The sequence below is a fragment of the Sus scrofa genome, chromosome 3 (genome assembly GCF_054392235.1).
Source record: "Sus scrofa isolate SSC_HxYL_T2T_F1_AM1 chromosome 3, Sscrofa_HxYL_maternal_Yorkshire_Landrace_v2.0, whole genome shotgun sequence".
In the NCBI taxonomy this organism is placed as follows: domain Eukaryota; kingdom Metazoa; phylum Chordata; class Mammalia; order Artiodactyla; family Suidae; genus Sus; species Sus scrofa.
The window spans coordinates 111,146,670-111,174,096 of NC_139385.1; the positions used below are offsets into that span (position 1 = coordinate 111,146,670).

The 27,427-nt window shown below is 35.5% G+C and overlaps 2 long non-coding RNA genes across 39 annotated transcripts in view; one reads left to right on the forward strand and one right to left on the reverse strand.

The window, feature by feature from the left end:
- Window positions 1–27,427, reverse strand: part of LOC146404854 (uncharacterized) — a 1,116,837-nt gene that overhangs the window by 955,760 nt on the left and 133,650 nt on the right. The window lies entirely within an intron of this gene.
- Window positions 1–27,427, forward strand: part of LOC102165712 (uncharacterized) — an 846,917-nt gene that overhangs the window by 663,356 nt on the left and 156,134 nt on the right. For 7 of the 36 annotated variants that reach the window (XR_014842123.1, XR_014842098.1, XR_014842128.1 and 4 more), the window contains one exon: window positions 2,054–2,146. The exons of 28 other annotated variants lie outside the window; for them this stretch is intronic. This is a non-coding gene — a long non-coding RNA (uncharacterized LOC102165712). Of the gene's footprint in view, window positions 1–2,053; window positions 2,147–4,403; window positions 6,292–27,427 lie in introns of those variants that run through there. One more of the 36 variants, XR_014842093.1, reaches the window with a different exon arrangement.

The following is a 27,427-nucleotide window of genomic DNA, read 5'->3' on the forward strand; positions in this document are numbered from 1 at the left end:
GAAAATAATCAGACAGTAGAAACTGATTTTTAATGGGCTCAGATATGGGATTTACAATAGAAAAATTTCAAAGATGCTCTTATAAATATAGTCAAACAATTAAAACCTTGTTTATAGACCTAAAGAACATATAAGAATGAGTGAATATTAATAAATGTAAACTAAAAAAGTAAATTCTAGTGTTGTATAATCATTAATAACAGGTATAAAATGGTAGAATAAACCACTAAACGAGTATTTATCAATTGAAAATATACTGTAAAGAAAATGGATAAAACAAATTGAAGATAAATGAACCTCAGAGATCCATGGAACAATATCAAAAGTACCAACTAATATAATAAGAGGAAAACATGTAAAGAAGAAACATAGAAAGGAGTCAGCAGCCTTTGGTGTCAGCTTAGCATGTTTTGCACATGTCAGCCATTCTTTCTCTTTTATTGCTTAGTAATATTCCATTGTAAGAATAGATCACAATTTCTTTAACCAACCACCAGTTGATGAACATTTGGATTGTTCCAAGTTTTTGACATTTTTATATCTAGCTATTGTAAATATTTAGGAATATTTAGGGGTGGGGTGCAAGTGGATTTTTATTTCTCTTTTCTAAATATCTAGGAACAAATCTATTTTCCAAAGTTTTTTTTATCATTGTACATTCCCAAGAATGTATGAGAGTTGAAGTGGCTCCATATTCTTATCTATACATTGCATGGTCTGATTTTTTAATTTTAGTCTTTCTAGTGCTTGTGTAGTGGTATCTCATTGTGGCTTTAATTTATATTTCCTTAATCACAGATTAGGTGAGAATCATTCTATGTGCTAATTTCCTAGTCGTGCATCTTTAGTGAAATGTCTTATCAAATCCTTTTGCCATTAAAAATTGGTTTTATTTATTAGTGTTATTGAGTTAAAGAATTCTTTATGTATTTTGGAAACTTTTTCATCAAATACATTTTCCAATATAGTCTTCCAGCATGTGACTTGCTTTTTCATTTAGTGTGAAGATCTATACATTTGATAAAGGTGAAATTGTTGATCCTTCCCACTTCTAGCTTGTAGTTTCTGTGTTTTATTTAAGGAATCTGCTTAACCCAGATCATAAAAGTCTTCTATTGAAGTTTCCTCCTAGAAGCTTTACAGTTTTAGCTCTGACATTCAGGTCTGTGATACATTTGGAATTAACTTTCCTGGGTTATGTTCTGCTTCTACCAACGTGGTGGTGGTTTCTCTGGTTTTGAGTAGTTTCTTCATAAACATGGGATGATCAGTACTCAGCTGAAGACTTGAAAAGAACTTTTTGAACATCTCCAGGGCTTTTCTATGCAGTTCACTTCTGTCTCATACTTTATTCTTCTGATCCTAGCTGCCTTGGCCTCCCCAAATTGTCTACTTTGTTCCCTCAACTCAGGGAGACTGCCAAGTTCTGTTTGGCTTCCCTCTCTGTGTCTTGCAGCCTTTGAACTTTCTCTAGGCAGTTAATTGGAGCAATCTCAGGGTACACCTCATTTCTTTCCTTTTTCTGAGGGACCTTGATTTTGTACTGGTTTTGTCCAATGCCTGAGAATTACTGTCTCTCATAGATTTTTCCCAGTGTTTTCAGTTGTTTATAATGGAAGGATAAACCCACTGACTGAAAGCATGAAGTTCCCAAATAAGGTTCTTGTGCTTAAAATCCCCAAAATCTTAGCAATTAGGGCCCAGCAAATATAAACAAGAAAATACACTATTAGTAGACTGATTTAATTGGATTTTGTAATAGAGACAAGTAGATGATAAATGTTTTTTAAAAGTTTCATAGACTCTCTTGAACTTTAAGGCTGGTTATGGCTTGTTTAGTAGATAAGAACATTTACAGTTTTCACCAAAGGGCTTGAACCACAGCACAGTAGGAAGCATGCATGAGAGATCTGATCAACAGTAGAATGAGATAGAAAAAAAGTTGAGCTACAGTGGGGTCAGATAATGTCAGACCTTGAAACATTGTGGTGTGGTATTAACAGAGGAAGGGCCGTTTGTTTGTACCCAATATCTTAACTATATTTTTTGGCAGTGATGTGCAGTTGAAGATGGAGGTTGAAAATAAAGGTGATGAACGAGGAGACGGTGGCTGTAATTCTTTAAAAAGATGAAAGAAGAGGACTTGGTGAGTGAGTAGATAAAGCAAATGAGGAAGAGTGATTTAATTAATATGCGCATGAAACAATTTGGGTGGAAGATATTGTACTTTAAGTATGCCTCTTAAACTTCATTTTGAGAATTCACCAAAATAACCATGTCAGAGTAAACTAGAAAGAAGGAGCCATGTTCAGACTCATCATAATATATATATATATTTACATTTTATTGGAGTATAGTTAACTTATAATGTTATGTTAGTTTCAGGTATACAGCAAAGAGAATAAGTTATACATATATATATATATATCAATTCTTTTTCAGATTCTTTTCCCATGTAGGTTCAGACTCAATCATAATACTATCATAAGCAATTTATGATTATAACCTATATGATCGTATATAAAACATGTAATGTATGAAATTAATGATTTCATTTTCCAATTCACTTTATACAACTGAGAAAAGTTTGCAGGTTCTACAACAGAAAATCATAAAAAGATTTCTCCATACTGCTAGGGAAGAAGGGAGTTGTGAAAGTATAAAGAGCCCTAAGCCAAAGCTAGATGTTTCCTGCAAATTTCAACCCAGCTCAGGATTAATACAGAGTCACAAGAGCCACTGGCAAAATAAACAGGTGTGTGATTTTTGAGAGTAGTGCCACATGGAGACATACTGGGATGGTGCTATTCTCAATGAATATTAAAGTTAATGGAAGTAAGACCTGCTTTTGGTTATTATATCACATGCAAAGACAAAGGGCAAAGAGGAAGGAAGGAGGTTGAGATGGTTTTAGCAGTTAGGTCTGTGTAAGTTCCAAAGACATTGCTCTTCTTGGAAAAATCAGGCTCAGTGTGTGATTGCTGAGCTGCAGAGCTGAGGCAGGGGCCTTATGCCCCTTTCATGTATAATAATACCTTTGTCCATTTTCACTTCACATATGAGTTTTCCTTTTTCTTGACATCTTATTAATTTATTCTTCTGGGGAGTCTTTTAAAGGAGAAAACTCATCCTGAGGAAAAAAAAAATCAAGCCAAGTCTAATTGACTAAATTTTCCTAGTGCTCAATGCTGAAAAGCAAACCTTTCAAGTTTTTGCCAGTTGGCAGGAGTTTTAATGACAGGCTTCTAGGATCAAAGCAAACCTTTTAACTTATTTTAACAGTAACTTCAGTTGTGACTATTGACATGTAAAACACTCTCCAGGCAGAAATAGAAATCTTGGATTCATTGACTATTACCAAGTATCCTATGTGGAGGACAATTCAGTATGCTCCCCATTAACCCAGGAAAAAAAGCATCAGACTTAAGGAGAGAAGAAAGCACATGTGATTGATTGCCTAGGAAATGTCAAGGAACAAGCACTTACAAATCTCACAGTTGGCATGGGAATTTAATGGCACAGAATGGTTTGCAGTCATTTATTGAAACACTAATAATCAACAATAAAAAGAGGCTACTGTGGAGCTGAAACAAACCTACAGTAAATGTGTTTGTTTCTAAAAGGCACTGTTCCCTTTTGTCTTCAAGAGGGATGACTTCATATAAGAGTAAAGGCATGGACTCTGTCATCCAATTCCTATTTTGTCAGTCAAGATATTGTATCTTTAGTCAAATACCTTATTCCTTCTGGGTCTCAGGTCTTTGTGCTGTCAAGTGAGGCAGCAGGTACACTCTACTTCAAAAAACAAAAACTCTTGTTTGGTCTAACTAAGGTTTCCATAACAGAAGTGAAGTAAAAACATGTATCCCTATATGATGGGGTTTATCAAGTTTTAGTGCATGTCATTAAGGGCCTCATTCTCCAGAGATATTGATTAGGTAGATTTAGAACAAAGTTCATTAATCATATTTTAAACAAGTACCCCATTTGAGCGGTTGGCACCTAAATGACATTGCAACAAGTTTTTCAGACCAAATTCTTTCTCTTAAATTTGGTCTAGCTGCATAAATCCTTTCCTATCATCTTGAGATTGTACCTGAATTCCCAAAGCTGACACAGCACGTACCATATTCACAAGAGACATTAAGAATCTTGACAGATCTCTATCACACTTCCTTGAGGTGGAGGAATCGTTAAAAGTGTTAGCTCCTTCTCTCCCACTGACTATGTAAGCAAAAGACTAGAGATTTGAGAATATTTGGATAGTCTGACTCTGGGGATAGGAAGGGAGAATGAAGAGAGGGTTCTTTAAACCTACATAAGCTATACTAGTTTTCTACCACTGCTATAAAAATTATCACAAACTTGGTGGCCTAACACAACACAAATTTATTATCTTATAGCTCTATGATTCAGGTCCAAAATGGGCCTCTCTGGACAAGATGAAGGTTGTCGGCAGATCTGCATTTCTTCCTGGAGGCTGTAAGAGTGAATCCATTCCCTTGTCTTTGCCAGTTGCTAAAGGCTGCCTACATTCCACTGTTCATGGTTTCCTTCCTTGTCCCCAAAGCCAGTAGTGTGGGGATCTTCTCCTATTACAACACTCTTGACTCTTGTGCCTTTCTCTTGTACTTTGATGAATGCTTGTGATTATTTGAGGTTTATCCAGGTAATCCAGGATCATCTTATTTTAAGGTCAGCTGATTAGTAAATTTAATTGCTTCTGCAATCTTAATTCTCCTTTGCCATTTAATGTAACATATTCACAGGTTCTTAGAATTAGGATGGGATATTTTTGGAAGAGGCAAGATTCTACCAGTACCTAAACCCAAAGAAGGTTCTACAAGAGTCATTTTCAAGACTGGGGAGTCTCTGGAAGGAGAGACTGATAGCTCTCTGGTAACCATGGTTACTGATAGACTTAATTATTCAAACCTGCCCTGCATCTTTTTTAGCAATGGAAAATAGAGTAAGTGGGGTGATAACATTTATTTCAATATTTCATTATTGTACTTCAATATTTAGATTACTTATTTTATTAGAAATTATTTACATTGCTCTTCTATAAAACTACAAATTCACTATGTCTTGGAACTTTAATCAACCATCAACAGTGAAATGAACAAAGATCATGTTCCTGCATAACACCTGGATGGCTTTTGCCTCTCTATAACACTGAGGGGATATGTTGTCTACCTTTTTTGCCTTATTTTCAAGTTTTGGATAATTTTTATGGCCATGTTTTTATGGACAGGAAAGGAAGAGTCAGATATTATTTGAAAGCAATGAAAGGGAGAAGAAGCAATTTTACCTCAATGAGTTGAAGTGAGATTAGCAGAAATATAGCAAATATTTAAGGTTATGAAGTGATGACAAAATAAATCATAGTTGAGGGCTGCATTTCCTGAAATGTGACAAATGTGCTCATCTTCAAAATACATGTCTAAGATATATGGGATGGTATTTCTGCAATGCTAACTCCCAAGGATGGCTTTGTGCCAGGATATATTAGGCTTAATCAAGTGAGTAACCTAAACTGAAATCTTCCATCATCATTACTACCCATTTCCTGATGATAGGTACTTTCTTCCAGGAGTGGTTCATATAAATAAAGTGCAAATTCCCCAATATTTAGCTATTAGTTCACTTAAAAATGTGTTGCCTGGTGGATATATTTTGACATTTTTGAATTTTGTTTTTACCAACCAGACAGCGTTAGAGTTGGGTAAATAGCTTACTTTTCCTTACTGAACTCCAGATAACATTTATTTTACTTTGAGTAGGTCCCTTCAGAAGCAGTAGATTGCCCAGTTTCTGACTTAGGGTTTATATTACCATGGACTTTGAAATGTGAAAAACATTAGAACAAAAATTGCATTTTATGTCACTAGAATATTTTAGCACCTTTAATATTACCTGTTTGTGAAAAATAATTTTTGGTAGTCCAGGTTTCAAGATGAAAATTTCCAGCATTCCTTTTGAACAAAAATTATGAGTTTGGATGTTGGGCAGTTACTAGTTAGTAGTAGGAAGTGACTGTTACTTCAAATGCAAAGACATAAACACAAAACTCTTGAGGTACATGAAAAATTAAGGAAACATGACAACACTAAAGGATCACAATAATCTTCTGGTAACTCAGCCCAAACACATGGAGATCTATGATTTACCAGATAAGGAATTCACAAAGTCTGTTTCAAGGAAACTCAATGAGCTTCAATGAAACACAGAAAGGAAAATGAAATCATAACCAAAATGAGAAGTTTAACAAAGATATAGAAAGAATAAAAAGGAACCAAATAGGAATCCTGGAGCTGAAGATTATAATAAATGAATTGAAAATAGCATCTGAAACAGACTTAAGCAAAAGACAGATTCAGTGAAATTAAAGACAGAAATTTTGAAAATATCTGATCAGAGGTGAGCAAAGGAAAAAAAGAATGAAAAGAGTAAAGAAAGCCTATGTAGGCTTGTGGTACCATCAAAAGGATGAATTTGCTAATGATTTAAGTTGCAGAAAAAGAGTGAGAGAAAGGGTCAGAAAGCATATTTAAACAACTACTGAGAATTTCTCTAATCTGGAGAAAGATTTTGATATCCAAGTTCATGGAACTCATAGGTCACCAAACTAAGTTGACTTAAAGAGGTCCTCTCCATGACACATCATAATGAAGCTGTCAAATATTAGAAACAAATACAAGCTTAGCAGCAGGAGAATAAAAGCTTTTAAATTACAAAGGAGCCCCCATATGACTATCAGCAGATTTATCAGGACAAGTCTTAAAGGGCAGGAGAGAGTGGTGTGGTATATTCAAAGTAATGAAAGAAGAAAAAAATCTGTCAACCAAGACCACCTTATCTGGCAAACTTGTCCTTCAGAAATAAAGGAGAGATAAGACTTTCTGAGACAAAAGATGAGGGAATTCATCACCACTGGACCTGCCTTATAACAAACATTGAAAGAAGTTCTTCAGGCTGAGATGAAAGTATGCTAATGAATAATATGAAAAAAATAAAATATATAGTACTGGTAAAGGTTAAGTATATAGTTAAATTCAAAATACTCTAATATTGCAATATAGTATATTGTTAATCACTTCAGTATAAAAGTTAAAGAATAAGAGTATTAAGCTATACTTACAGTAATTTCTTAATGAACATACAAACAAGATTTATAATTGTGACATCAAAAAACATAAACGGGGAAGGAAAAGGGTAGAGTTTTGAAAAATAAATGGGTCAAAGAAGAAATCAAGTGAGAAATAGAAACAATATACCAAAACCTATGAGAATTTGTTTTGAAACAAATGAAAATGGAAACAATATACCAAAACCTATGAGAATCTGCAAAAGCAGTTCTAAGAGGGAAATTTATAGTGACAAATAGCCTATATTAAGAAAGATCTCAAACAACCTAATTTTACAACTCAAGGAACTTGAAAATGAACAAACTCAGCCCAAAGTTACAGAAGGAAGGAAATAAAGATTAGAGCATAAATAAATGGAATAGATACCAGAAAAGCAACAGAAAAGATCAAAATGGAAAACAAAAGCTGGGTTTTTGAAAACATAAATAAAACTGACAAACCTTTACTTGACTGAGAGAGGAGATTGAAGTAAATAAAGTTAGAAATGAAAGAGACATTGCAACTGATAACACAGATATGCAAAGGATTATAAGAGACCACTGTAAATGATATATACCAACAAATTGGATAACCTAGATAAAAGGGCAAGTTCCTAGAAACATACAGCCTCCTAAGACTAAACTAGGAAGAAAGTTCTAAAGAGAACAATCACAAGTAAGGAGATTGAATTAACCTACCAACAGAAGAAAACACAGAACCACATACTTTATTGATGAATTACTAAATATTAAAGAACTAATGCCAATCCTTCTCAAACTCTTCTAAAAAAAATTGAAGGGGAGGGAACCCTATCAAACTTATTTTATGAGGCCAATATTATCCTGATACCAGAGTCAGATAATATTCAAAAAACTGTCCATCTCTTCATGTGAGATTGCAACAAGAAGGTAGCCCACCAACTGCAAACTAGGAAGAGACCCGTCAGCAGACACTAAAACTGTTGGGACCTTGATCTTGGACTTTGCAAACTCCAGAGCTCTCAGAGATGGGATTAAGGTGGCAGAATAGAAGGAATGGAGCTCAACTTCTCTCCTAAAAACAACAAAATTCACAACTAAAGACTGAGCACTCTTCACCCAAATGGACCAGAAACCTTCAAAAAGATATCCTACTCCAGAAGAAGAAGAGGAGGCCACATCAAGAAGTAGGAGGGGTGATTTCATGATATAAAAAACCCCATACCTCCTTGGTGGGAAGCTCCACAGACTGGAAACTAACTGGTTCACAGAGACTCACCTACAGGAGTGGGAGTTCTGAGCCCCACATCAAACTCTCACGTGTTGGGACCTGGCACGGGGAGAAAGAGCCTCTGGAACATCTGGCATTGAAGGCCAGTGGGGCTTGTGCATAGGAGCTCCATGGGACTGAGGGAAATGGAGACCCCATTCTTTAAAGGCACACACAGTCTTTCACATACACTGGGTCCCAGGACAAAGAAAAGTCTCCATGGGAATCTAGGTCAAACCTGACCACAGTTCTTGGAGGACATCCTGGGAAAACAGGGGTGAATGGGACTTGTTGTGAGGGAAGGACATTGGAAGCAAAGCTCTCGGGAATATTCAGGAGCCATGCCTTTCTCTGGAGGTGGCCATTTTGGGAAAATCTGGCCCCACCCATCAGTCAGCTGCTGAGAAGCCCCAGGACAAGCAACAACCCAGGTGGGATCACAGCCCCACCCCTCAGTAAACAGGCTACCTAAAGAGCCCTCAGGCACACAGCCACCTCTAATCCCTTCCAGAGACTAAGCCCCACCCACCAGAGGGATTAGAATCGGCTCCACCTACCAGTGGGCAGGCATCAGCCCCTCCCATCAGGAATCCTACAGCAAGCCCCCATACCAACTTGAACCACAAGGGAGGCAGACACCAGAAGTACGAGAGGCTACAACTTTATTATCTGTAAAAATGTCACCACACCAAAAATCTATAAAAATGAAAAGAAAGAACTATAACTCAGATGAGGGAGAAAGGAAAAACCCCAGAAAATCATCTAAGTGAGGAGGAGATTCTCAGCCTCCAGGAAAAAGACTTTAGATTGTTGATGCTGAAGATGATGCAAGACATTGGAAATAAACTGGAGGCAAAGATGGATAATTTATAGAAAATGTTGACCAAAGAGATACAAGATATAAAACTTAAACAAGAAGAGATGCAAAATACAATCACTGAAATAAAAAATTCACTAGAAGCAGCTAACAGCAGAATACAGGAGGCAGAAGAACGAATAAGTGAGGTGGAGGACAGATTAGTTGAAATTACGGATGCAGAACAGAAAAGAGAAAAGATTGAAAACAAATGAATAGAGTCTCAGAGAATTTGGGGACAACGTTAAATGCACCAACATCCGTATTACAGGGGTGCCAGAAGGAGAAGAGAGAGAGAAGGGGACAGAAAAAAATATTCCAAGATATAATAGCTGAAAACTTCCCTAATATGGGGAAGGAATCACTCACTCAAATCCAGGAAGTACAATGAGTACCATATGAAATAAACCCAAGGAGGAACACCCTGAGACACATATTAATCAAACTGACCAAAATTAAAGAAAAGAGAAAATCTTGAAAGAAGCTAGGGAAAAGAAGCAAAAAAGATACAAGGGAACCCCAATAAGGTTACTGGCAGATTTTTCAGCAGAAACTCTGCAGGCCAGAAGGGAGTGGCATAATATATATAACTTGATGAAAGGAAAAAACCTCCAACCAAGATTAATTTACCCAGCAAGTCTCTCATTCAGATGTAAAGGAGAAATCAAAATCTTCACAGATAAGCAAAAGCTGAGAGCATTCAGCAACACTAAACCAGCATTAAAACAAACTTCTCTAGGCAGAAAAGAACAAGAGAAGAAGGAAAGAAAAAAAGCAACAAAAACAATCCAAAGCAATTAATAAAATGGCAATAAGAACATACATACCAATAAGTATCTTAAATGTTAATGGACTAAATGCCCCAACCAAAAGGCATAGACTGGCTGAATGCATACAAAAACAAGACCCATATATATGCTGTCATTGAAAGACCCACTTCACTTCTAGGGACACATACAAATTGAAAGTGAGAGGATGGAAGAAAATATTTCATGCAAACAGCGATCAAACGAAAGCTGGAGTAGCAATACTCAAATTAGACAAAATCGACTCTAAGATGAAGAATATTTTAAGGGACAAAGAAGGACATTACATAGTGATCAAAGGATCAATCCAAGAAGATGATGTACCAATGTTAAATATCTACGCACCAAACACAGGTTCACGACAATATATAAGGCAACTGCTAACAACCTTAAAAGGACAAATCAAAAATAACACAATCATAGTGGGGGATTTTAACACCCCACTTACACCAATGGACAGATCATCCAGACAGAAAATCAATAAGGAAACACAGGCCCTGAATGAAGCATTAAACCAGATGGACTTAATAGAGATTCATAAAACATTCCATCCAAAAGCAACAGAATACACATTCTTCTCAAGTGCACATGGAACATTCTCTAAGACTGATCACATCCTAGGCTACAAATCCAACCTCAGTAACTTTAAGAAAATTGGAAGCATATCGAGCATCTTTTCCGACCACAACGCTATACAACTGGAAATCAATAACAGGAAAAAATATGCAAAAAACACGAACACGTGGAGACTCAACAACATGCTAGTCAACAACCAATGGATCACTGAAGAAATCAAAGAGGAAATTTCAAAATACCTAGCAGCAAATGACAACGAAGATACGACACTCCAAAACCTATGGGATGCAGCAAAAGCCATTCTGAGAGGAAAGTTTATAGCAATACAAGCCCACCTCAGGAAACAAGAAAAAGCTCCAATAAACAAGCGAACTTTACATCTAAAGCAGCTCAAGAGAGAAGAACAGACAAGACCTAAAGCTAGTAGAAGGAAAGAAATCATGAAGACCAGAGGAGAAATCAATGAAGTACAAACAAAGAAAACCATAGAAAAGATAAATGAAACAAAAGCTGGTGCTTTGAAAAGATCAACAACATTGATAAACCCCTAGCCAGACTTATCAGAAAAAAAGAGAGAGGACTCAAATCAATAAAATTAAAAGTGAAAAAGGAGAAGTAACAACAGATAGCACAAAATACAAAGGATCATAAGAGACTATTATATGTGACTATATGCCAATAAAATGGAAAACCTAGAAGATACACTCAAATCTTTAGAAAGGTACAATCTTCCAAGACTAAACCAAGATGAAATAGAAAAGATGAATGGACCCATCACAAGAATTGAAATTGAAACTGTGATGAAAAATCTTCCAACAAACAAAAGTCCAGGACCAGACGGCTTCACAGGCGAATTCTATCAAACATTTAGAGAAGAGTTAACACCGCTCCTTCTGAAACTATTCCAAAAAATTGCAGAGGAAGGGATACACCCAAACTCACTCTATGAGGCCACCATCACCCTGATACCAAAACCAGACAAAGACTCCACAAAAAAAGAAAACTACAGGCCAATTTCACTGATGAACATTGATGCAAAAATCCTCAACAAAATACTAGCAAACCACATCCAACAATACATTGAAAGGATTGTACATCATGATCAAGTGGGATTTATCCCAGGGAAGCAAGGGTTCTTCAATACCCACAAATCCATCAGTGTGATATACCACATTAACAAACTGAAGAATAAAAACCACATAATTCTCTCAATAGACACGGAAAAAGCCTTTGACAAAATCCAACACCCATTTCTGATAAAAAAAACCCTTCAGAAAGTGGGCATAATGGGAACCTACCTCAACATGATAAAGGCCATATATGACAAACCCACAGCAAACATCATTCTCAATGGCGAAAAGCTGAAAGAATTCCCACTGAGACCAGGAAGAAGACAAGGATGTCTGCTCTTGCCACTACTCTTCAACATAGTTCTGGAAGTCCTAGCCACAGCAATCAGAGAAGTAAAAGAAATCAAAGGAATCCAAATTGGAAAGGAAGAAGTCAAACTATCCCTATTTGCAGATGCTATGATACTATATCTAGAGAATCCTAAAGACTCTACCTAACTAACTGTTAGAGCTCATCCATGAATTTGGCAAAGTCGCAGGATACAAAATTAATACACAGAAATTGATGGCATGTCTAATCACTAACAACAAAAGAGCAGAAAGCGAAATTAGGGAAGCAATCCCGTTTACCATTGCATCCAAAAGAATAAAATACCTAGGAGTAAACCTGCCTAAAGAGACAAAAGACCTGTACTCTGTAAACTATAAGACACTGATGAAAGAAATCAAAGATGACACAAGTAGGTGGAAAGATATACCTTGCTCGTGGATTGGAAGAGTCAATATTATCAAAATGACTATACTACCCAAGGCAATCTACAGATTCAATGCAATCCCTAGAAAATTACCAAGGACATTTTTCACAGAACTCAAACAAAATATTTTAAAGTTTGTTTGGAAGCACAAAAGACCCAGAATAGCCAACGACATCCTGAAAAACAAAAATGGAGCTGGAGGCATCAGGCTACCGGATTTCACACTATACTACAAAGCAACAATCATCAAAACCACATGCTACTGGCACAAAGACAGACATATAGGTCAGTGGAACAGGATAGAAAGCCCAGAATTCAACCCACACACCTACAGCCAACGAATCTATGACAAAGGAGGCAAGAATATACAATGGAGAAGAGACAGTTTGTTCAATAAGTGGTGATGGTAAAACTGGACAGCCACATGGAAAAGAATGAAATTAGAACACTCCCTAACACCATACACAAAAACCAACTCAAGACGAATTAAAGACCTAGATATAAGACCAGACACTATAAAACTCTTCGAGGAAAACACAGGCCAAACACTCTCTGACATAAACGATAGCAACATCTTCTCAGATCCACCTCTTAGAGTATTGACAATAAAAACAAAAATAAACAAATGGGACCTATTCAAACTTCAAAGTTTCTGCACAGCAAAGGAAACCCTAAATAAGATGAAAAGACAACCCACAAAATGGGAGAAAATCTTTGCAAGTGAATCGACTGACAAGGGATTAATCTCCAAAATTTATCAACACTTCCTATAGCTCCATATTAAAAAAACAAACAACCCCATCAAAAAATGGGCAGAAGATCTAAACAGACAGTTCTCCAAAGAACACATTCAGATTGCCAAAAAACACATGAACACATGTTCAACATCACTCATTATTAGAGAAACGCAAATCAAAACCACTCTGAGGTGCCACCTTACACCAGCCAGAATGGCCATCATCAAAAAGTCTACAAACAATAAGTGCTGGAGAGGGTGTGGAGAAAAAGGAACCCTATTCCACTGTTGGTGGGATTGTAAATTGGTGCAACCACTGTGGAAAGCAGTATGGAGATTCCTCAGAAAACTAAACATAGAACTACCATTTGACCCAGCAATCCCAGTCCTGGGCATCTATCCAGAGAAAACCATGACTCCCAAAGACACATGTACTCCAATGTTCACTGCAGCACTATTTGCAATAGCCAAGACATGGAAACAACCTAAATGTCCATCAACAGAGGAGTGGAGCAAGAAGATGTGGTACATATACATAATGAAATATCACTCAGCCATTAAAAAGAATGAAATACCGGCATTCTTAGCAACATGGATGGACCTAGAAACTATCATGCTAATTGAAGTCAGCCATACAATGAGACACCAACATCAAATGCTTTCACTGACATGTGGAGTCTGAAGAAAGGACAGACTGAACTTCTTTGCAGAACAGTTGCTGACTTACGGACATTGAAAAACTTACGTTCTCTGGAGGAGACAGTTCGGGGGTTGCGGGGACGTGCTTGGGCTGTGGGATGGAAATCCTGTGAAATCTGATTGTTATGATTATTATATAACTACAGATGTGATAAATTCATTTGAGTAATAAGAAAAAAGGGGAAAAATGTATAGCTGTTATGGAAAAAAAAAAACACTGCAGACCAATATCCCTGATTAATATAGATGCAAAAATTCTCAATAAAGTTTTAGCAAACTTAATTCAGTTGCACATTAAAGGGTCATACACCATGATCAAGTTGGATTTATTGCTGCATGCAAGGATAGTGTAACATGTACAATCCATAACTGTGATATTCCTCATTATCAGAATAGAGACGAAAATCACATGATCACCTGAATAAATGCAAAAAACACATTTGACAAAGTACATTTTTTCATGATAAATTTTTTCAGCAAATTGGGTATAAAGAGAACCCTCTTCAACATGAAAAAATCATATATAACAAATGCAGAACTGACATTATACTCAATGATGAGATTTTTAAAAAGCTTTTCCTCTAAGATCAGGAATAGGACAAAGGTATCCACTCTTATCACTTCTATTCAACACAATTCTGGAAATCCTGGCCAGAGCAATCAGACAAGAAAAAGAAATAAAATTCATCAAAAATGGAAAGAGGAAGTAAAAATTGTCTTTGCAGATGATCTTATATGTATAAAATCATAAACACTCCACCAAAAATCTGTAAAGTTGAAGAATAGACTCAATTCACAAAAATCAGTTGCATTTCTATCCACTAACTATGAAATAATTGAAAAAGAGCTAAAGAAAACATATTTACAATAGCATCAAAAACAATGTAATATTTAAGAAATAAATTTAACTAGGGAAATGGATTTTCTCTACATTGAAGACTGCAATAGACTTTGATGCAAGAAGTTCAAGAAAGACATAAACAAATGGAACGCTATCTCATATTCATGGTTTGGAAGAATTAATATTGTTAAAATGCCCATATTACTCAAAGCCATTTACATATTCAATGCCATGCCATCCCTATTAAAATACTAATAGCACTTTACAGAAACAGAAAAAAAACAATTCTAAAATTTGTGTGGAGCCCAAAAGACCTTAAATAGTCAAAACAATCATGACAAAGAAAAACAAGGCCAGAGGCAGTATATTTCCTGATCTAAAACTATACTACAATGTTATAGTACTCAGAAGAGTATAATACCAATATTTTTATAAATATATAGACCAATATATCAGAATTAAGAACTCAGAAATATCACTTGAATATGCAGTCAGTTAATATTTGACTAAGGAGTCAAGTGTCCTTAACAGGGAAAACAATCTTTTCAATAACTGGTGTTGGGAAAATTGGATAACCACAAGCAGAAGAATAAAATCAGATACCAATCTCATATCACTCACAAAGATTAACTCAAAATGGATTAAAAGATTAAACATAAGACCTGAAACCATAAAACCTTTAGAAGAAAACTTATGAAAAGTTCTTTTACATTTGTCTTAGCAGTAATATTTTGGTTATGACACCAAAATCACACACAATAAAAGTAAAAATAAATGAGACTATATCAAACTAAAAAACCTTCTCCACAGCAAAGGAAACAAACAACCAATTGAAAAGCAACCTATGGAACTGGAGAGGATATTTGCAAATTTATATATCTAATAAGGAGTTAATATCCAAAATATATCAAGAACTCCTACAACTCCATACAAGAAGCCCCCAACAAAACCCAATTAAAAATAGGCAGAGAAACCAAATAAATACTTTCCCAAAGAAAATGTGTAGATAGCCAACAGTTGAATTAAAAAGTGCTGATCAAAACTATAAAGAGATATCACCTCAAACCTGTTAGTATGGCTATCATTAAAAGGACAAATGATAATAAATGTTGGCAAGAAAGTGGAGAAAAGGGAATCCTGTGCACCGTTGGTGGGATGTAAATTGGTACAGCTAATGAAGTATGGAAAACAGTATGGAAGTTCCTCAAAAAAATAGAATTACTGTATAATCCAGCAATCCCACCTCACTATATTTCCCAAGGAAATGAAAGCATGATCTCCAAGACATATCTGCACTTATTGCAGATATTCATTGTGGCATTATTCACAATAGCCAATATATGGAAACAAGCTAAGTATCCATCCATAGACGAATGGATAAAGACAATGTAGTATATATAAGCAATGAATATTACTCATCCATGAGAAACAAGGGAATCTGGCCATTTGCAACAATACGGATGAACCTTGAGGCCATTATGATAAGTAAAATGAGTCATACAGAGAAAGACAAATATTGTATACTCTCACTTATATGTGGACTCTAAGAAATCTGACCTAACTGAAATGTGAATGGGAGCTGAGGTGGGGGAAATGGGGAGATGTTGGATAAAGGGTACAAATTTCCAGTTATAAGATGAGTAAGTTCTGGGAACCTGATGTACAGCAAGGTGATTATAGTCAACAAACTGTATTATTGAGAGTTGTTAAGAAAGTAAATCTTAAATATTCTCGCCACAGATAATAAATGGTAATTATGTAACATGGTGGAGATGTTATTTAAAGCTATGGTGGCAATCGTTTTGTAATATGTTCATGTATCAAATCAAAACATTGTATACCTTAAACTTAAATAATATTACATCAATTACATCTTAATAAAGCTGGAGAAACAAATACTTACAGTAAAAAATATAAAAATATCTAAATAAATAAAAATCATAAATACACATATCCTTACATATATGTTTACACTACTGAGTGCTTAGATACAAACAAATATATAACTGTGCTTATGGATAGCCTTATGCATACCTAGTTTATAAATTCATCTTGCCGAAATCTGCCTCATGACCACAATGATTCTAAGAAAGCTCTCTAGTGATCTTCCTGGTAGTTCAAAACCTGACTATTTAAAACTTTGGCTTAGGTTGAGATGATGTAGCCTCCCAGAATAAATAGAAGGTTATCAAGTGGGAATTTACCTAACTTTATGACTCTTACCTACTAAAAAATTAGTTGTACCTTTTCTGCATCTTGCTTTCCTCTTAGCCCATCTTTCTTCCATTTAGTTGGAAGCGGTGTTTTGTCTTTGGCATCCTCCGTCACTTGTATTCCCAGTTCTAAACGTTTTTATTAATCATGGTGCATTCTTAACTTCTTATTCTTCATAGGATTTTTTTTTTCTCCTCAGCACAAATGTATGATTCAAATGTCTCCAATATTTACAAGACAGAAACCAAAACCCAAACCCAACCCTTCTTTTAAAAATATTGCTAGGAAAATTGAATGTCCATATCCAAAGAATATATTTGGACCCTTATCTCCCACCATAGATAAAAATTAACTTGAAATGGGTCAAAGACCTGAATGCAGGGGCTAAAACAATAAAACTCTTGGGAAAAAAAAAAAGCTTAAATCTTAGTGATGTTGTATCAGGCAGTGGTTTCTTAGATATGACACCAGAAACACAGATAACAAAAGAAGGAATAGATTAGTTGGACTTCATCTAAATTAAAAGCTTTCATGCTGCCAATATTACCATTAAGAAAATGAGAAGTGTATGTATGTATTTGTGCTACTGCTCATATCTAATTGCCTCTGCAGTCACATAGCTGTTGATAGTTTGAAATTGGCCAGGAAGGGAATATTTACAAAGTGAAATAAAAAAAATGCTGCAAATCAGGGCTGTTTTTTTTTTTTTTTCTTCTTGAGATCCAGTTGATAAACATTCTCTACTAGAACATCCATGGATATATGAATATGTATATAATTTGACAGTATCCTATAATCAATTTTATTCTTATTGTATGCTCTGACTGGCTTTCTCCTGTTCACTTTTTTATACTGATGATCTCCTCTAACCCACTTTCAACGCAGTTTTCAGGATCGTGTTTCTCCAGTGTGAATGTGATGATGAATTTTTTTGTTGTTGTTGTTAAAAACTCCCTCAGTATCTCTACATCCCCACAGTAAAGTTCAAACTGTGAGGTCATATCAGATCTCTTCCCTTCCTTGAAGTTTTTTCAGTTACTTTGAAGTACTACTCGGATGGATTCTCCCTTGCTTTTTGGGACTGTGTACTTGTTAATCCCATTGTTTGAAAAGTCCTTTTCCTTTTTATTTTATAGTGCATTCTTCTTCTAATGCTTACTAAGCCAAAGCATTGCTTCTTAAGTGATTTCACATACATTCTCTCCTCCTGGGCTACACTGCTTCTTGTCCCTAAGCCAGTGGATGAACTAACTCTTCTTGCTCTCTCCTTTCACCTTACATGCTTGGATTTGGTTATATGTTAACTTCTTTCTTAGTACAATCAGCTTCTTGATAAGCAGTTTTTGTGTTATTTACCACTCTGTTCTCAGCATCTAGTATATATTTTTTGGAATATTGTAAGTGATCAGAAATGATTTTAGAATGTGTTGAAAGAATTAAAAATATGGTCAGTGCATTGTTTTGATGATGGTGATTGTGCTGATGATGGTGGCATGACCACAACAATGGGGATAATGACGTAGTTCTGCTCATTGAGTAAATATTTTGTTTCAGGTGATTTGCATATTGAATTCTCATTGACTGTATCAACAATTCTGCAAGGAAAATGTTTTTAATCCTTATTTTATAGATGATGAACCTGAACTTCAGAGAGAAATCACATAACTTTTCTCTCAAGTAACAGATGTATCCTCAAAGACTACATTGTAGATTTAAGTTTCCTGCAAAATCTATCCAACTTTAGAGCCCATCTTTTCCTAACATGTCTTGGAATTTGAATCAGAACAACTAGATGGATTTTAATTCTCACAATACTTCCCGTTAGATTAGAAAAACTTGATTCAATGAACCCTTCTTTGAGTTTTATCTTTCTTATCAGTGAGATGGGGATAATAGCGTCTGCTATGTGTATACCATAGGGCTTTTACAAAGATTTAATAGGCAGAAGATGTGAAGATCTTATTCACAAGCTGTAAAGCCCTTTTGTGAATAATTATTATTTTAAATTATAGCAGCTTATGTTGTCATCATATATAATATACAAAATATATATAATATATATTATATATATATTAATGCTACTTTTTTTCTAAAGCTATACTTGTGATAAGTTCAAAGTAGCAATGGGCCACTGCAAAAGATAACACAACAAATGATAGAAAATGAGGCTCTATTGTATATAGGCTATAAACTGTAAGAAGAAAATTATGTTTCCAGAATTGATTTTTAGATGCTGGTAATTTAAAATGTGATTGCTGATTTTCTAGGTCCCGCCTTCCAGTCAGATATTCCTGAACATTCAACTCTTATGGAAATTTCCATGCTGCTTTATGTACTATTTATTGTTAGGTGAGGACTGACATGAAACATGTATAGCCACATCTAAGGATGGGTTTGATGTGGAAAGAGAGGAAATCCAGGCAGGGTGGCTCTGTCCCAAAGTCAATCAGTAATGTCAGGGGCTGAAAATGTTTGCCTGAGTCTTTGGCCAATATAAATGTACACTTCTCTTTAGTTCTTGATGTTAACGTGTGTGTTTGTGTGTGTATGTATGTATATATTTAGGGCCGCACCCACAGCATATAGGAAGTTCCCAGGCCAGGAACTGAATTGGAGCTGCAGCTGCTGGCCTATGCCACAGCTATAGCCACGCCAGATCTGAGCTGTGTCTGCGACCTATAGCCCAGCTCATGGTAACACTGGCTCCTTAACCCACTGAGCGATGCCAGATGTCGAACCTAACTCCTCATGAATACTAGGCTGGTTCATTACCGCTAAGCCACAACAGGGAATCCTTAACATTAATATTTGGTGTCATTGGCTTTTTTAAGAAACAACTTTTTAGAATCTTCTCACCAAAGGAGGAGATTCGTTTAGCTTCTAAAATGATGTCAAAATGACATTTTTGCAGCATTAAGAAAATGAGAAAATCTTAAAAAAAAAATCCAAGGATTTCTTAAGAAAATTTGGAAACTCATGGCTCCTGTTGTGGCTCAGCAGGTTAAGAACCTAACATAGTATCCCTGAGGATGCAGGTTTGATCCCTGGCCTCCCTCAGTGGGTTAAGGATCTGGCATTGCCCCAAGCTGTGTCTTAGGTTGTAGATGCAGCTCAAATCTGGCATTGCTGTGGCAATGGCATAGGTTGGCAGCTGCAGCTCTGATTCAAACCCCAGCCTGGAAACTTCTATGTGCCACACGTGCACGAAAAGAAAAAAAATCTTGAAACTGATGGTTGTGTGTAGCCTATATTATGTTTAACAACCACACATTTGTAAGGAACAAAGAGAAGACTTTTTTTGTTTGTTTTTCTTGGTAGCTGAAGAGATCTTAGAAATCATTCTAACATAAAGTAGAGAGTTTTTGCATAGAGCAGAAAGAAAATAAAAAATAAAGCTGTGAGTGTTCCTACTGATCTATTATCCAAATTTATCGCCACAGAAAATACTCTGTCTCCTTTGACACAGGCATTCTGCTCTCCTTGGCTGCTTCTCATAGTGCTGGCCTTGTGGATGTTTGGAAACAGATAAATCAAAAAGAGCTTAAGTATCCTAATGATCATTTAGCATTATTCTGCCGTAAGTTAAAGTCCATTATGCAACTCTTTTATAAATACTGGCAGCACTCACCTGATTCAAAGATAATTTTTTTCTCCAGAATATGCATTTGTTTGATTTGCATCATACTCAACTGCTGACACTCTAGGACATATATGTATGTATAAAGGCATATGTACATGTTTGTAAATGTGAGATACTAGACTATTTAGTTAACTGAATGAGTTAGTGATATACCATACTAGTAATTAGATGTCCTCTTTAAAACACGGTCTAATATTTCAGTATTGCATCATTCTTATGCTGTTTTTGAACACAGTATTTATCTATATTTGTGGAAAAATACAGTGACCTGTGTGCAGCAATTTCAGTGGCTGAAGAAAAGAGCATTTTCTATTCTCAAACTTCCTCCCTCTGGTACTGATGACTAAAATTCCTCTTCTGGGGGTAAAATATGGTACTCCATATACAGGATACAGTTTAAAGACAATAACTCTGGGGGCAGCTATATAACTGGGATTCGTTCAGAGCAAAATGTAAACACCAGTCTTTCAGGCTTTCCTGAGGCTGGGAGAAAGCAAGAGTTAGTAGAAAATATTGGAAAACCTCTTAAGTTTATGCAGTCTTGCCTACAACTGTTATACCTCTGTCTTTTAGCAAAGTATGCATGAAGCATACTGACTAAATTTCTTAATGCTTTAGTAATTCAATCTTTTACTAAAATGTCCCAGTGTATACATGATTTTGATACAGAGACAGAGCTGACCTTCAGACAGTATGTTTCTGTTTCAAAAGTCAAACTCAACAATCAGCATTGATTTTCAAAAATCCTTTCAGGACTTCAAAGGTATTACAAAACCAAACAGAAATATCCAACACTGAATTTTAAAATACTCTTTCAGAATTTTAAAGATGTTTCACACTCTCTGCTGGCCTCCAAGTTTTCTGCTGAGTATTTAACCTTTAATCTGACCTCTTTTCCCCAGTAGGTTGTTGTGCGTATATGTTGGTGCTTTTAAGCTTTTCTCTTTATCTTTCATGTTAAATAGTTTTGACCACAATGTGGCTCAGTATGCTTTATTTATTTATTTACTTGGCATTCGTTGAGAATGCATATCTAAACTTTTGTCTTTTATCAGTTTTAGGAAAATATTGGTATTATTTTGTTTTTTTAGATTTTTTTTTTTGTTGTTGTTGTTGTTGTTGCTATTTCTTGAGCCGCTCCCTCGGCATATGGAGGTTCCCAGGCTAGGGGTTGAATCGGAGCTGTAGCCACCGGCCTACGCCAGAGCCACAGCAACGCGGGATCCGAGCTGCGTCTGCAACCTACACCACAGCTCACGGCAACGCCGGATCGTTAACCCACTGAGCAAGGGCAGGGACCAAACCCGCAACCTCATGGTTCCTAGTCGGATTCATTAACCACTGCGCCACGACGGGAACTCCATATTTTGTGAAGGATATTTTTTTGCTCCATTCTCTATCTTCACCTTCTTAGTGCATCAATAACACATATGTTGGACTGTTCGATATTATCCAGTAGGCCTGAGGTTCTGTTCAGAATTTGCTATATTTTTCATATAGAATGATTACTATTCCTCTGTATCCAGGCTTTCTCTTTCCTCTGTAATTTACGTAACAATACTCAGTCCATCTAAGAAATATTTAATTTCAAATACTGCGTTTTTAATCCTAGAGTTCCATTAATTTTTTTTATCCTCCTTTTTTTTCTGCTGAGATTTTTCTTTCATTCTTTGAAAGTATATAGTTACATTTTTAAAATTGAAGATGTTATCAAAACCAGTTTAAAATCTTTGTCTTCTAATTCTAATACCTGATTCATCTTCAAATTTGGTCTCAAAGCATTTTTTAAGGTATTTACTCTTCAGAATATATTTTTATTTTCCTCATCATTTGTATGTTGGTTAATTTTGTATCATATTTTGAACATTGAGAAAATTAATTGGTAAGAGAATATGGGTTATCTTATTTATCTTAAATGAGTATTATGTCTTTTGTTTAGCAGGCAGTGAATTTGTTTAGACATGAGTCGATTTTATCTGGGGGCAGCAGCTCCAGTCAAAGTTTAACTTTCTGGTTTTAGCTGAACTGCTTTGAATCTGTTTGCCACATGAGTGGTTCCAGGTTTATAGATGTGGATACTGGATTTGGGAGTCCCTTCTCTGTCTCTTATTTTTGTTTGATTCCTCCATTCTCCTCTGTGATGGTGATTTTTCCAACAACAGTTTTCTCATTAGCACACTGTCCAGCTTGCATATGACACCTGTTGCAATTGGCCTCAGGTTAAAAGCTATGAAAATAGGAGTTCACTCTACACAATGCACCTCCCCAACACAATTTCTTCAGCTTGTAGATTTTGGTTTTATGTCCATATGGTATAGTTGTTTTATTAGGGAGAATTATTCTGGAAGGATTTTACCCCATTCTTACCTCAAGTGGATATCAATTTTTTTTAAATAAAGTAATGATTAAATGTTTCTGTAGGTTGAAGGAGTATATGAAGAGTATTTGTTATTTCCAATTTACTTGCTGAATAGCATAACATAGGCATTTAAGACAGCAAATTCGTAAATTTTTTTCTTTCATAAAAATCAAATGTTAAATATGTCTTTAGGTTTAATATCTTTTAATACTCTACCATGAAATAACCAGCGTACATTTGTGTGATATGGAAAATTTTCATAATCTTTCCCATAATATTGTACAGTAGTATAAAGATTCTATTTTGCTTGAAAGATCTTGTTTTTTAATTGTATCCACACTAGTGATATATATTTTAGAGTTTTACATGTTCTTTGTTTCAAATATTTGCTGTTTTCTATAATACTTTGGTATGAATGATTCAGTAAATGAATTTTACATTGAGTGTTATATCTGCATTACAGGGTTCGGTGGGTTAAGGATCCAGCATTGCAGAGAGCTGTGGTGTAGACACCCCGGCTTGGATCTGGTGTTGCTGTGGAGATTTGCCCCCCTAGCAGGGAAAATTCCATGTGCTGCAGGTGCAGCCCTAAAAAGCAAAACAAACAAAAACAGAAAACAAGTATTTTGTCAATGATAAATGGCTTTTTGTTTGAATAAGAAATTTCAGAAAAATATTAAGTTTAATAAATTTCTGAATCATAACTATACTAAACATTGGTGGAGGGAATGTAGTGCTTTTTATTTATAACCAAGATGCTTACACTTTAAATGTATTGATAATTGTGATGTTATCATTAGAAGGTAAGTGGAGTTGTTTCACTATAATATTCAGGAAAATACAAACTGTATTTGATAGCCTCATCAGTGCTTTCATCAAGTATCTTATTTGGAAATATAGAAATAGAAACTTCTAAAAAGAAATAGGCCGTCATCAAATGAACTTGCTTAGCTGGTTAAAAAATCAAGGTTAATGGATTCTTTATTTCCTAATTTGACTATATAACTTTTTATTTAAAAAAACAATAAAATATTCTTGAGTGGAAGAATCATTAGGCTTATTCCAATTTTCTAAAAGATAATAGAAAGCCATATCACTGCCTAGATGTAATATTACCAATTTAATACAGCATTGGACCTATCTGGATGAGGTGTTCATCTCATTAACACTGATTTGGCAATGTGCTTTTCCAAGTATGTCGTGAATTTTTTATTTTCTTGTTATAATTGGGTGTTTTGGGGAACCTCTAAAATTGAAAATAATAAGCATTCTGTTCATCTTGAGGGAAACTTTGTGCTGAGACCAGAAATGGAAGGAATCAGTGTCAAGGTAAAGGACACATCAGTTGTCAAACGTGGTTATAATTGCTGTGGTGTTAGGAGTTCCCGTCATGGTACAGTGGTTAACGAATCCAACTAGGAACCATGAGGTTGCGGGTTCAATCCCTGCCCTTGCTCAGTGGGTTAATGATCCGGCGTTGCTGTGAGCTGTGGTGTAGGTTGCAGACATGGCTCAGATCCTGTGTTGCTGTGGCTGTGGCATAGGCTGGTGGCTATGGCTCCGATTCGACCCCTAGCCTGGGAACCTCCATATGCTGTGGGAGCAGCCCAAGAAATAGCAAAAAGACAAATAATAATAATAATAATAATAATAATTCCTGTGGTGTTAAATGAAGATACCACAAGTTAATATTAAATTTTTGATATCCCTAATGAATGAAATTTATTGAAGTTTTGCTTAAATCTGAGGGAGAAAAACAGATTAAAGAAAAACATTTTAATTTGGGGCTTAACTGTGTAGGCAATATGAAGAGATCTTGTTAAAGAAGTGTATGTTTTTAAAATGCAGAGAATTTAACAAGGGAAAACAAGGAGTTACTATCCATTAACCCGATGTTAGATATATTAGTCAGGGTCTCCTCATGAAGCATTTAGCACAATAAACAGAAGGCCCTGAAAAGAATTTAATGAAATCACTATTTTCTGAGGCAAAAGCTATTCCCAAAACTTGTTAAAAGCTCTGATTGTAGGAGAGGGACCAAAGATACTGTTCAGGCTGCAGGGAAGCAGAGGGGAAACATGATCCAATCTGTCTTCTGCATGTACATTCCACTGGCTGAAACCAGTCGGAAACTTGGGGATGCAGCTGACTGAGGTCAGCTCCTTGAGACATAGATAGTGTGGAGGTGGGAAGACAAAAGATTTGGAGGAACAAAAGGAGATGAGCACACTTGGGTCACTTTCTTATGCCAAGACAAATGTACATTGGTCTTTTTCATATTTCAGTTAACCAAAGTTTGCACGTTAGCAAGTTAAAGACACTGTGGCCAAGATATAAACAGGTGAAAGTGCCACACAAACCACTGAAGGAAAAAAGTTCTGCCTGTAGATGTGACAAAAATAATCTTTAATCCACTTTCATTCTATGAAGTAGAATTAGTGGATTTTGGTGGATTAGAAAGTTTCTAGTTCATACTCTGCCTCTGTCACTCACACTTTACTAAGCCTCTTTGAGTCTCAATTTTGAAGGTGTAAAATAGTGACAAGTGGCATTGGGGGGATTAAATGTGGCACTCCGTCCATGTAAATTAAGGTGTATGAGAAATTCACAATAACTGGAAATTATTAAAATATGTGAGATTATTAGTAATGTCATGATTTTCTTGACTTCAGTCATGAGCTTTTATTTTCATTTTCAATATATTGGTTGCTATATCAGTGCAAGTCCATTGGTTTCCTAATAAAGATAGTCTAGTTAGGTGTAAAGTTCATACTTTGATGCCACTTCCTGGACCCCTGTGGAGAAGCAGGTGATATTTCCAAACAGTATGCCACTTGTGATTCTTGATTGTGTATTTTTGATATGCTTATGTTTTCTAAATCCTGCACAATCTTATGATTTTCCCTGTAACCTTAGAATGATTGATTCATAGGAAAATTAAAAAATAATTTGTTTCTGGCTGACACCGAAGTAGGTAAGCTTCCGTTCTGGTTCTAAGTGTAACAAATTTATTTTAAAGCAAGTTTTAAAACTTTAGAATAGTTACAGGTTTATAGAAAAGATGCAAATATTGTACAGTGATTTCCTCTATATTCTTCACAAAGCTTCCCCTAATGTTAAGCATCATATGTAACTACTGCATTTGTCAAACCTGAAAATTAACACTGGTATACTTTTGTTAACTAAACTGCAGATTTTATTTAGATATTTTCAGTTTTTCTGGCAATGCTCTTTTTTGTTCCAGAATCCAATGTGCTATGTCAAACTTAGGGCAAGTTATTTCTTTTTGTTTTCCTTATTTTATTTATTTGTATTTTGGGGAAAATACATATAGCTACAGATGTGGGAAAAAGGACAAGTTGCCATATCAAGTATATCAATTTCCTGGAGGATTCTGTAACAAGTTGCCACAAACTTGATGGCTTAAAATAGGTTTGTCTGTATTAGAAAGGCATAAAGCCCCAATTCATGTCTAATAATTAAACAATATTAATTATATAATTTTATTGACACTTATTCAAGCTAGAAACTGAAATAGAAGCAGAACTGAATAATTGTATCCATTTTTAAGGGCATGTGCAATATTTATAAATAGTAGAATGTCTTCTTGGGCTGTAATTTCTGTTTAGTCTGTTGTAATCCTGATATGATTATTCAATTTAACTATTTCAATATGGTCAAAAACTTAGAATTAAGCAGTGGGTATGATCTAAAAAATTTGTTCTAACTGAAACAAAGGAAAAGCGAAAAGCAAAAATTTTCCCACAAGCTAATGGCAATTGAAAACAATCTCTTATTTATGGCATATTTTAATTTTTATTGAAGTGATCTAAACCTGGAAGCATAAAGTACATTGTTAGAATGGTGCTTAGAGATTTCTCGTTCACCCTCAGTTCACAAAGAACTGAGGTCTAAGAATATTAGAGTTGGGACCCTTAAATTCATTCCCATTGTGCTACCATCCATTAAACAGGACTGATACTGAGAAAGCCTACAGCAGAAGGAGGGTGGATAGTGGTTAAAAGCATCATTACATCTAGACAGATTTAGGTTACATTTCAATTCCCCCCAGTATGTGATTTCAACCTCTTGAATTGCTAATATCTTAATTTGTGAGGTCTGGATGACAATTCTTTCCTTGTTATGCCTGATAAAATGTTTAAATTGTGGGTACTGTTGAAGAAATGGATCACTTGTGTAAAACTGTTATTAAAACCCTAAATTATTGCTACATAATAGTAACTGTTAGTATCGTAGTTAGGAAATCTGGAGTCTAAGAAAACTGATTTTGGACCATGGTTCTTTTATTTGACTGTAACAAAAAGTATAATGAAATAATAGTACTTGAGAGTACTCCATGAGATAACTCCTGAAAAGAAGTGAGTATATACATTCCACCACACTGCTATTAATAAACATGCAGGTATAGTGTGTTGACAAATGTAAATGACTCACTGGGCATAAAGAAAGGTTTGCACGCAAATAAAGGTTTAAACTGGG